Source organism: Condylura cristata, unplaced genomic scaffold (assembly GCF_000260355.1).
Source record: "Condylura cristata isolate star-nosed mole 26May11 unplaced genomic scaffold, ConCri1.0 scaffold00001, whole genome shotgun sequence".
Taxonomy (NCBI): Eukaryota; Metazoa; Chordata; class Mammalia; order Eulipotyphla; family Talpidae; genus Condylura; species Condylura cristata.
The window spans coordinates 31,480,128-31,492,162 of NW_004567102.1; positions in this window are offsets into that span (position 1 = coordinate 31,480,128).

The following is a 12,035-nucleotide window of genomic DNA, read 5'->3' on the forward strand; positions in this document are numbered from 1 at the left end:
CGCCAAACCCTACATGACAAAAAGCATTCTTTAGTTTCACCCATCTTTCTCTTTGCTCTCCTACCTGTGTGAAGGAAGACAGTACCCGTCCTCCACGTAACTGAGGCTGTATGATTATTCTATCAATTAAAAGGCCAGGATCTTGCTCAGTCAGCAGAATCCTGAATAGTGCAGCTGCTGTACAACTCCTGATAAAACAGACCCTTATGTACAAATAGTCACTATAATACAAATCTAAACTTTTACCACTTTATCTTAATGATATTTTAGTAATATTTGCATACCTTAATAAAACTATTTTTGTGATCTTTAAAAAAAAAAAACCATAAAATCTTGTATGAAATTTTTCTACTTGCCAATTCCCACCTACTCAATTTTAGTTTAACTATGGAAATTTCTTTTATCTTGATATTAGAAATAGAAATTAAGAATTTTAGCATTTATAAGTGTTTTGGACTTCTGATTCTAAAATGAGATTGTTCTCAAAGTGAAATATATGAATTATGAACTGATAGAAAACACAGAGATACAGTAACATAGGTGTCTATGAGTGCCAAGAACTGAGATTGTTTAAATGAAACAATGAAAAAACACTTTCAGATGAAATAGTCACATAATACAATGAAACATGATTTTGATACTTAAATCAGTTTACCAATTCTTCATGCATCTCACAAATTTAAGCCAGAAAAAAAAAAAAAAACCTGACACTGTAAAAAGGGAAAAAAATGCAATGTAAAAACTACATTCATCATCTTTTGAAAAATAAAGGTAGGGGTTACACACCATATAGTACATGTTAGAATAGAAATTACAGTGCAGTTAGTTTCAAGAAACAGAAATTTTAGTGTTAACTGGAGGAAAAGATCACTTCTTAAAAGCAAAAGCTAATTACTTAATATCTAAATTTATTCATATGTGCAGTCATGTAGTTTGCTAGGATTTTTCAAGTTAATTAAAAAGGCAATGTTGAGTATTTTTCACTTAATTAGCTCATAATTTTATAAATTTATGTAAATAAACGATTCAGTAACTTAATAATTTATAGATTTTATGTTTACTCCCAAAAAGCAATTTAGAATATATGCAGTTGTAACTCCACTTTGGCATAACTGCTGAATTTTCTAACAAAATGTCCACTCTGAAGTAAAACTGAGGAAAGAGAACTAACATGAGGAAGGAGGAGAATTGTCCACTCTCAGGGAAAGGTAACATTTGGTCACTGCTTGGCAGAAAAACCAGTAAGGTGAAGAGTAATGCAACAACACAGCAGAATATTTGATACTGAGATCATCATCTCAAAAGGCAAGGCTGCTATTGCTCTGGACAATGGAAAGGCAGGAAAACTACCTGAATTAAATCAGGCCAAACCCTCAGACTCATGTAAGTAGTTCAAACATTTAGAGAGAAAAATTAGACAGATAACTAGCAAGGTAGCTAGAGCTGCTTGGTAAAACAAGATTTTAAAAAGTGTGTTTCTCTGTTTTCATGTGTGTCTGCGTGAATTAAATCTTCTTTTCATGTTTTGTTCTGTTTTTTACTGGAAGGTTCAGCTTTCCCTTATGAAACTATAAAAGCTTTTTATAATTTAGGAATGGCAACGTTTTGCCTAATATTTTAGTATTTACGATTTACCCAGTTTGGCATTTGTCCTTCATGTGTGTTTGTACAGAGGATTTTTATTTGCTTGTTTGCTCAGATATTTCAATTGTTTTTTTTTTTTTAATGTCATGTATTTCTTATACCAATTTAGAGTCCTCCAAATCTTTGGTCAGTTTCATAAAAATTTAGTATGTATTCCTTCAGCACCTACCCTGAGTATCTGTAGCACCCTGAGTATCAGGAAGGCACAGGTCAGGTGTCCATGATCCAGGTCGACCGGTAAAGAAGAGTCCTGGAGCCCATGGTGGCATCTTCAGGCTTTTCATGATCTTTCCACACTACTTGTAGTAGGCAACCTGCTGCAGGGCAGGCATGGGGGCAGGGCATGGAGGCTCGCAGGCTTGCAGCTCCAGAAGAATCTTCCGGCTTTCTGGGCTCGCAGTGGTCTCCTGCGTGACCCTGTTTCCCACGCGCCCTCTGCTGACGCTGTTTCCTGCAGTGCTCACATCCTTTATAGGCACAGTCTGCCAGCCCAGGTGCTCCCACTCCCGCACGCCCACACCATGCTCCAGGTGCCGCCCTCAGGCGCACGTGTAAGACCACAGGTGTGGATAACCATGCTAATGATGGGAGGGTGGAAAAACCGGATTGCTTCCATCTTCCCTACAGTGTTAAAAATTATACAGTAGTGAACAAGATAAATTAGGAGTATGTCCTCACTGAGTTCATAATGGTGCCAACAGGCACGGAGTAGGTTCACTATCAATTCAGACAGCTGGATAAAGGAGAGTCCAGGAGCTCGTGGTGGATATTTACAGGCTTTAATGCTTTAATCAGGTACAGGGGCACACCAGGCAGGGAGGCTGGCATCAAGGAGGCGGACATGGCCAGGCAGGGGGATAGGAGACAGGTAGGCACCACAGCTTCATAGACACCCACAAATCGGGGCTGTCGTCATAATCTCATAGTCTTGGCCTCTGTTAACCATAGACTCTCACACCATTCTCCAAAGCTGACCTCCAGTCTCCGAGTGAGGCAGCCCTTATAGCCATGCCCTCTAGTCTCAGGCACACCCATACTCCAGGTGTCCACAGTCAAGTTCATGTGCCCACACCCAAGCACCATGTGCAGTAACACAATCAAAGCCACAGGTGTCAGCCACAGAGACTAGAGGCATAAAAAGCCTGATTAACTCATTTATCCTACAATAATCTTCTATGGAAAATGTATAAACCATGAACTATCATAAAGATTGTAATTTAGAAGGATGGAAAAAGTACAGGCTGTTTTGGCATTACAAGGACAATCCAGAGAGGTCAGGATTACTTCCTGTAGAGAGCGATTTTTAAGTGGAATATGATAGCAAGTTATATATTTAGGACTGCATTTAACAGCAAATGTAAACAAATGTAAAAAAGATGATATCACTTCTCTTTTGAAAATCCTTTATAGTTCCCTATGTTTACTCATAGTAAATGCCAAAGTTATACTCTATCAGAAATTAAGTTCGAAAAGTAATGGAGGTAGAAAATATGATACAAAATATGACCTGTAAGTATTGTCATATTAGGACTAAAACATGTTAAGACTACTTTTTTAAAAAGATTTATTTTTATTTTTTTTTAAAGATTTATTTATTTGTGCATACAGAACTGGGGTACAGGCCAGAGGCGGCGAGAGGCTTCACCAGAGACAGAGAGGGGAACAGAACAGGCAGATCGATGAAGTACACTGCTGAGGGGAGCAGCGGGCGGGTCAGGAGAGGTCTGCCACGCCATGTGGTCACCTCCGGGGCAGGCGGGAATCGAACTCATGCGGAAGCGGCTTTAGATTCTCAGTGCTGTGCTTTAACCCGCTGCGCCACCAGGGAGGGCCTAAAAAGATCTATTTTTATTTATTCATACAGAACTTGGGTACAGGCTAGAGATGTGGAGGGTGAGAGGATTCACCAGAGACAGATTAGGGAGCAGAACAGGCAGATGGAATGAGGGGAGCAGCGGGCTGTCAGGAGAGGTCTGCCCGGCCATGTGGTCACCTCCGGGGCAGGTGGGATTGAACTCATATGGAAGTGACTTAAGCATCTTAGTGTTGTGCTTTGACCCGCTGCACCACCAGGGAGGGCCATGAGACCACTTTTTTATTTATTCATACAGTAGTGGGGTACAGGCCAGAGTTGCAGGGGCAGTGAGAGGATTCACCAGAGACAGAGCCGGTTGCAGAACAGGCAGATCGAAGAAGTCTACCGCTGAGGGGAGCAGCGGGGGATACAGGAGAGGTCCGCTGTGCCTTGTGGATCATCCCCAGGACGAAGATGGAACTAGTACCAAAGCTGCTGAGGCCAGCTTTGCAGTGATGCACTTTAACCTGCTGCGCCACCAAGGAGGACCTAAGACTACTTTTGTGTTTCCAAATCCTACTATTTTTCTTGTGATACATCTGCATTTTTTTTTCAATATAGTATAACAAAGGTATTTTATAATCACATACACATTACTTCACGTACCATTACTTCTACTTCTCCCACTCTCTTTTTTTAAAGATTTACTTATTTATGCATACAAGAAGTGGGGTACAGGCCAGATGTGTGGGAGGTGAGAGGATTCACCAGAGACAGAGTGGGGAGCAGAAAAAGCAGATGTACTGAAATACACTGCTGAGGGGAGCAGCAGGTGAGTCAAAAGAGGTCTGTCATACTATGTGGATCACCTCCCTGGCCAGGGATAGAAATAGTGCTGCAATGGTTGTGGGTAGCTTCATAGAGTTGTGCTTTAAACAGCTGCATCACCAGGTCTCTTTTTTCTTTCCAATTAGGCAGTCTTTCTACCTTACCAATGACAGGCTTTCATTATGTCAAATCGAATGGTCAGTTCTTAGTGCTCATGCCACCCAACCTACAAACAGCATTTGACAGAGCTGATCACAGTTTCCCCCAAACACTTTATCAATTGGTGTCCAGGATAATTGTTTTGTTCTCCTTCCTCTTGGTCATTTATTTCAAATTTATTGGTTTGCCCCCTTATTCAAACACTTATACCAGCCCTCAATACCAGCCACCATTCTACAAATACAACATGAAAAGTACTGAGCCTCCCTGGTGGCCTAGGAGTTAAGTGTCAGCGCTGTCACCAGCAGGATCTGAGTTTGATCCCTGGCCAGAGAGGTGACCCACATGGCACAGAAGACCTCTCTTTCCTGTCTTGCCCACTGCTTTCCTTAACAGTGTATTTCAGTATGTCTACCTGTTCTAACTCTCCACTCTGACTCTGGTGAATCCTCTCACTCCCTGTACCTCTGGTCTGCATCACAGTTTTTCTGTACAAAAATAATAATAATAAAAGACAAAATTTTCTGATTTTAAGGTAGTGACATAAAAGAGGCCTTTACCTCTTTAGCCATTGCTCAATCCCCAGAATACAATGCAGAGTAGAAGATCACAAACTTTCCATTGAATTTAAAATTATAAGAAATGGGCAAGATTATATTTATTTTATAGATGAGAACACCTGAGACTCAGTGAATTTATGCAATGGATCAAAATCACATTTTGTTATGGAAAGCCCAGAAAGAAGCCTAAGAAAGAAAGTTCCCTCTTGTTTTCATTTTGTTTTTGGCCAGGCTTATGAAAATTTCCATTACAAAAGAATAAAGGGAAAATCAAGTGAATAGTTGCTGACTTTCAGGTGTTTTCATAATTTAAAACATATTAGAACACTTTTAAATAGGTGGGAATCTTTTCAAATATTAAACTGCTTTTGACCCATTAAGTCTGTATATTGAGTGTCTAAAATGAATTTCATAGAACAGAAGAGTTATGCATGCCAACTGGTTTCACTTTTTCCCCTTTCTTTTCTTGCTATTTCTTGTAGCTTGAGTCGTTCCAGTAGAAGAGTACAAATAATTCACTGAGCTATTTGATATGGATAATGAATAACCAACCCATGATAGATATTCAGAGGTTGAAATGTGAAAGGAAATTACTGTGGGATGGAGATGAATCCAAGGAACACATCAGCAAACTGTGAGAATGCATAGATATATCAGGAATGCAAGCCAACACTCATGCCTGAAAGCTGTCCTGGAAAAAAGTGCTATTATTGTCCCACTGAGATGCTGTACTAAAGAACACAGATGACTAGTCACATCTAAAACTGTAAAAATGTCTAGGCTGTATCAGCAAGATCACTTTTATGGATAGTTGATTCTATACCATTATGTATTTTTATTAAAATTATTTTTTCACCATGGTATTTTTTTATTTGAGATAGACAGGTATTCTACACTTGTCTGTTTTAAATAGTTAATGCCTTAACTGCCAAAACTGGTCAATGAAGAATCTCGGTGAAGCTTTGATGATTACTGAGATTTTATTTTAAAAATTCACTCACTGTGGTTCTTCTTTTCACTTCAATTCTGAGAATGCTGACAGGACCGCTCACTGTTCTGGCCTACACTAGCCCATCTTAACGACATAAATTCTTTAGATAGAGAATGGAAAGAGAAACAAAACTAAGGTGGTAGATTTTTCTTAGTCCTATTATGACACAGAACTTAAAATCATTCAGAAAAAAAAAAGAAGAAGAAAGAAAGAAAGAAAAAGAAAGAAGGAAAATGTTCAGGAACCTCAAGAAATAAATAGTAAAACTCAAGGTAGGAAAGAACAACTCAGTAAGTCTCATTGGTGGTTGAAGAATAAATCTAAGTCTGGTCCAAGATTCTGTTAACAAAACTTTCAGAGAGTTCTGAGTAACCAGTTCTGATTGCGGTTCTGCAGTTTTACATTCAGGCACCTACATGGACCAGGGTAACTCAGCATGGGGGAAGGTGATCAATGAGATGTGATTGTCTCAGTGCTTTGCTCTCTGTTTTGCAAGGCAAACACATTGCATAGTGCATAATCCTGCAATCTATGGGCTAAATACAACTAACTTATATGAGCTAGTCCTCTCAACATACATTTAGACTTGACCCAAATAAAGCTGCTTAGTTAAGCTAACTCAGGTTATAATAGGACCCTACTGATTAGTTATTGCAATCTAACAGGAATCTGGCAGTTCATACTTTCATAAATCCAGAAGACTATCACTGACCAACACCAGTGAGCACCAATTTTCCTCTGTATTATTTGGGGAAAAAAAATTTTTATTTGATTGACCCAAGCGGTGTTTATATCTTTCTGCTAGTACAAATCTACTACTATTGACAACTGACAATTACCAATACAATGTTTGTGTTAAGAATTACATTTCAGTTGGAAGGAAAAGAAAAACCCTACTTTTTAATATTTACTACACATGTAAATACCTATTTTAAAAAGCAGTAAGTTTATATTTACATGTATATGTATGTGTATAGCTATAAGTATACATATGTTATATAACACACACACATATGTATATATAACACATTTTAAGAGCTTCCCTAATTGCTTTTGGAGTAGTAATGGTTTTACAAAAAGAAAGGATTACAGACTTAAATAATTTATTAAACAGAAGGGCTTTTTCAATAGAAACATATATGATTTGAAAGGAATTAAACTGATCTTTATAATAAAAGTATTTTTCTAAGCATTTTAATTACAGATTGCCATAACTTCAAACTATTCCTGAGAGGCAATGCAATATAAAGATGCCATGGAGTGCAACAGGTATGTATGATACCTTAACACTGCTTGTAAACCTTTTATTTAAAATTGAATTGGGAACTGAAAACTCAGACTTAAAAAAACCACTAATTTGAGATTTAAACAGTCTTAACTCCATTTTTCACAAAATATTCAAGCTAGCTTTGCCAGAAAAAGCAGACATAAGCAGGTAAATAAAATTAAAAATATATGTGTAGAGTACATTAGAGTTTTACACTAATCTATTTAATATAATAGACATAAAGAATGAATCAACAAACAATTTGAATAAAAGAAGATGATTATTTAAGTTGAAGGGATCTTAACAAATATAACAAATATACAAACACTGATAAAAATTTTTGTCCCAGGTAGAAGTCCCTCAGCATAGGTACAACCCAAAGTGATGTGTAAAAGAGAACTAAATGAAATTATCAAGCTTGTATAAGGGTGTATTCCTTAGAGGGATGGGATGACATGGGAACAGGGAGAAAAGTGGGACAACTTTTGAGTTTGTACTGACACATTTGTGGCATCTACAGCTACTGATCCTAGCAGAAAGGAATCATTGTTTGCTTCTCCCTACACTCCAACTGAGAGCTACAATTGCAACTACAACAAGCCTGTTTAGTTACACGGTCTTTGAGCCCAAGATATTCCTCTATCCTCCACACTCACTTTGCATTTCTGCTTTCACAAGATTTCTCTATCTCCATACTGTGACTTCACACCTGAAATCATCTCTTCAGAATAGCCACAACACCAGTATGTGATGGACAATTTGGACAACTTCAGTTTCTTCATTTTTAGAATTTTCTTCCCTGTCCTCTCCATGATTCCCTGCATTACAACCTGGAAGGAAGTGATACACCATTCACACATATAACCAAGTTCCTGGGATGTTCAGAGCCTAGGTCCTGTCTCAGAATATAATCTGAGGAGGTATTGTGCTAAGACCTCCAAAGCATGGCTTTCCTTTAAATACAATAGGTTTCTCAAAAGAAAATATGAATAGAGATAAATGTAAGAGCTAAAATGACCAGAATCCAAAAGTACATTTTAAACATCAAAGCTTATTAATATTCCTCCCTATTTGTACCTGTTTTTTCCTTCATTGTTTGCATGGGTATATGAGTGAACACAAATTCCTGCTTATTTACTATATTTTATTCTCCTTTACCTCTTGTCTTTTACTAAGCACTGTAATCAAATAGAGCTAAGACTGGGAATACATTTCCATTCCCAAAGGCAAAGACTATGATTCCTGGCACCTAGCTCATAATGATTCCTTAGGATGAGATATAAATTTCAATAGTCCTGAATGAGAAAAATTCTATACAATCCAGCACCTGTGTCAATTGAATCATCCTCTCTGGCTGTAGTGATCCTACATATAAGCATGGAAGTATAAACTTAGAAGTAAAAATATTCTCAGACATGGCCATGCAATTATCAAAAACAAAAGAAGTCACCTTGAAAGTATGTCAAGCAATAGTTTGCTCACAGAATGAAAGATTATTTATGAAAATAATTATGCTTTAGACAATATCATTGTACTACTGAAAATTTCAACTAATTACTTCATAAGGATGAAAAGTCTCCCAATTACAGCAGTTGCATTCTTAATAAAACAAAAACAATTAGTGTTGACACTCTTTCTGCTAGAGTACTAAGTAATGCATTTGTGCAACAGTAAAGAAATGGTCTATTATAAAAAACATTTCTATTATATATGTAATAAATTTGGTATAGTTCATTATCTATATTTTGCTGATAAAAACAGTAATGAGAATAAATAACATCTTCTTGGTTTGACATATATTAGAAGGAATGATAGATAAGATCACCTGTATTTCCTTCACGCAAATGTATACATGTACAGATATATATTTTGATGTCTTTTTCACATAAATCTTTAATGAAAACTTTCCAATTATGTGCCAGGTACTTCTATTCATCAGGTCTGATTATTCACATTTTATTGGTGAGAATAATGAAAATGGAACATGTAGATAACTTGCTGAAGGACTCAAATCTGCTGAGTGGCAAAACTGGGTGTTTTTTAATCCAAATCCAAAGTTTGTCATACCATGCATGTCATGCAATCCCACACACATATATATTTTATTTTGTAAATGATGGATGAAGATAAAGCCAAACATAAAGGTACTTTGAAATAAATGTGTCTTTCCTTTTCATTTTTATGTCTCTGATTTCCCTTTACTGGTTATATCATTTGGAACTGCCAAGTATTCCCATTGGGAATTCAGGCAAGTTCAGGGAAGCTGAAGGTGAGCAATGAGTACTCTCCTATACCATTAAATTCTTCACAGTTACTCCACTTAACTGGCAGATACAAAGAGGCTTCCTTATGATATTTATCACACTACCCTATACTGCTCCAAATTTTGTCTCAATGACAAATGCTTGAGTTTAATCAGCCATTTTCTTCCACCTTTTCTTTGAAGACATTGATCAAGTTGTGATGACAGAGCTGTGATAAAATATCAGGCTCTGGGAAATGCTGAGCTGGCTTTGATTCTACTACTATTTCAGCACAAGGAAACAACTTGAGGGACATCTGTTATTTTTCTTTAATATTAACTGTCCTCTTTCATTTGAGACTACATATGTTTTGGTAAGAGTTGTAGAATCTATAAATGTTCAAGATGCTTTTCAAGAAGCTCATGACTTTCAATGGATAAAAATAGACTCACATTTTCATTTAAATAACCAAAGATCAAAAAGCTCTAACACTGCAGGACTTGGAGTACAGAAACTCATTCAATGTGCTGTTTCCTCTGTATGGAAACAAAATGCCTTTAAACATCTTTACATACTACAAACTTCTTTACATACTACAAACTTCTTTACATACTATAATATCTCCTTTTAACATAACATATCACATAGTATACTTTGCATATAACTTAATGGTTCATTTCTTAAAGTTACATTTTCATGTACAGTTAAACTACTCTCCCACTCTTACTCACATGTGGAAAGCATGTACTTAATATTTCTTAGAGATAACTGCATTTTAATATGCAACTAATATCTTTTTTACATATCATACAATTCAATTAATCACCATTTACAATAAATTTCATGAAAATGGGACATTGCAAAATAGTAAGCATGCAAAATTATTATGCTACTGTGCTAGATATAAAAACTAAAGAACAAAATTATGTCACTTGTGTGGAAATGTACAAACTCATCTTCTGGATCAGACTGATAACAATCATAAAATCAGGAGGTGAGGGAATTCAAAAGGATAAATAAAAGACTTAGAGAGTAAAAAGGCATTCTGTGGAAAGCAATTAAAATTGGAGAAGCAAACAGATTTTCCCTCCTCTTTTTTTTTTTTTTTTTTTTTTGTTGCTTTACCCTAAAGGTGGGATGGGCTGTGCAGGCAATTAAATTATTGGAAAAAAAGTTGTATATATGTCCATGGCAAAACAAAGTAAAGACATTTTCAGAAAAATGAAAATCCATCTCCAGCATAACTATTCTGCAAGAAGTGGCAATGAAGATTGTAGACCAAACGGCATCATAGAGGTTCCTGAAATTCTCTCTTCATACAGATATACTGAACATACATGGAACAATTCTCTCTAAGAGAAATTTAAAAAATAAATTTCTGTGCAAATCCTATTGATCAGGTGACTCAGAAAATAACCAATTCAAAATTGCTAGCAATGGATAAGATACAGTTACACCAAAACCCCACCCCTAATACAATGCCACACAATTTGGAGGGAACCACAATTCCTAATTTCCTACTGAAAAGGAAAGGGTTTGGACAACTTATCTAATACCCTAATTTTCAGGCTTGCCCTAACAGGACTGACTGCAAATCACTTAGTTATGCAAGCTAACAGGATTGGCATTAGTGAGTTGCTAGAAAGGAAACTGAGCACTTGCACAGGCTACCCAAAGTTTCAATGACATTCTTCAAAAAAATTTAAAAAACACTACTGAAATTTGCATAAACCACAAAAGACCATGAATAGCCCAATCAGCACTGACAAAAAGTAAGTACAGAGATATCACATGCCCAGAAGTCAAGTTATACTTCAAAGTTACAGTAGTCAAAAGAGTATGGTATTAGACTAAAAACAGACACACAGACCAATGAAATGGATTTAAGAGCCCAGAAATAAACCCACACTTACATGGATAGTCAATCTATAAAAGGAGTAAAGAATATACAATAAAGACTCTTCAAAAGATGATGTGGAGAAAAACTTGAAAATTGTATGAGAAATAATGAAACTAGACCTTTATTTCATGTTTTTAAAGGATTTATTTATTTATTCTTACAGAGCTGGGGTATAAGCCAGAGATGCAGGGGTGGTGAGAGGCTTCACCCGAGACAGAGTGGGGAACAGATAGACAAAGTACAACACTGAGGGGAGCAGCAGGCAGGCCAGAAGGGGTCTGCTATGCATGTGGATTGTCTCTGGGGTAGGGATAAAACTCACACTGAAGCCACTGCAACCAGCTTGCAGTGTGGCATCCTAACCCATTACTTCACCAGGGAGGGCCCCCTTTATTTCAGTTTATACATAAAAATTAACTCAAGTTTGCTTACAGACCCAAACAGCACAAAATATATAGAACAGGCAAAACAACAAAATCTTCAATGATTTGCTTGAGGACTAAATGGCAACAGGAACAAAAGCAGAAATTAACAAATGGGATGATATCAAATTTAAAAGTTTCTACATAGTGAAACCAACTATCATTTAAAAAAAAAGAAGGTGTCTGATTGAAGAGGAAAAAATATGGGCACATCAGACATCTGATA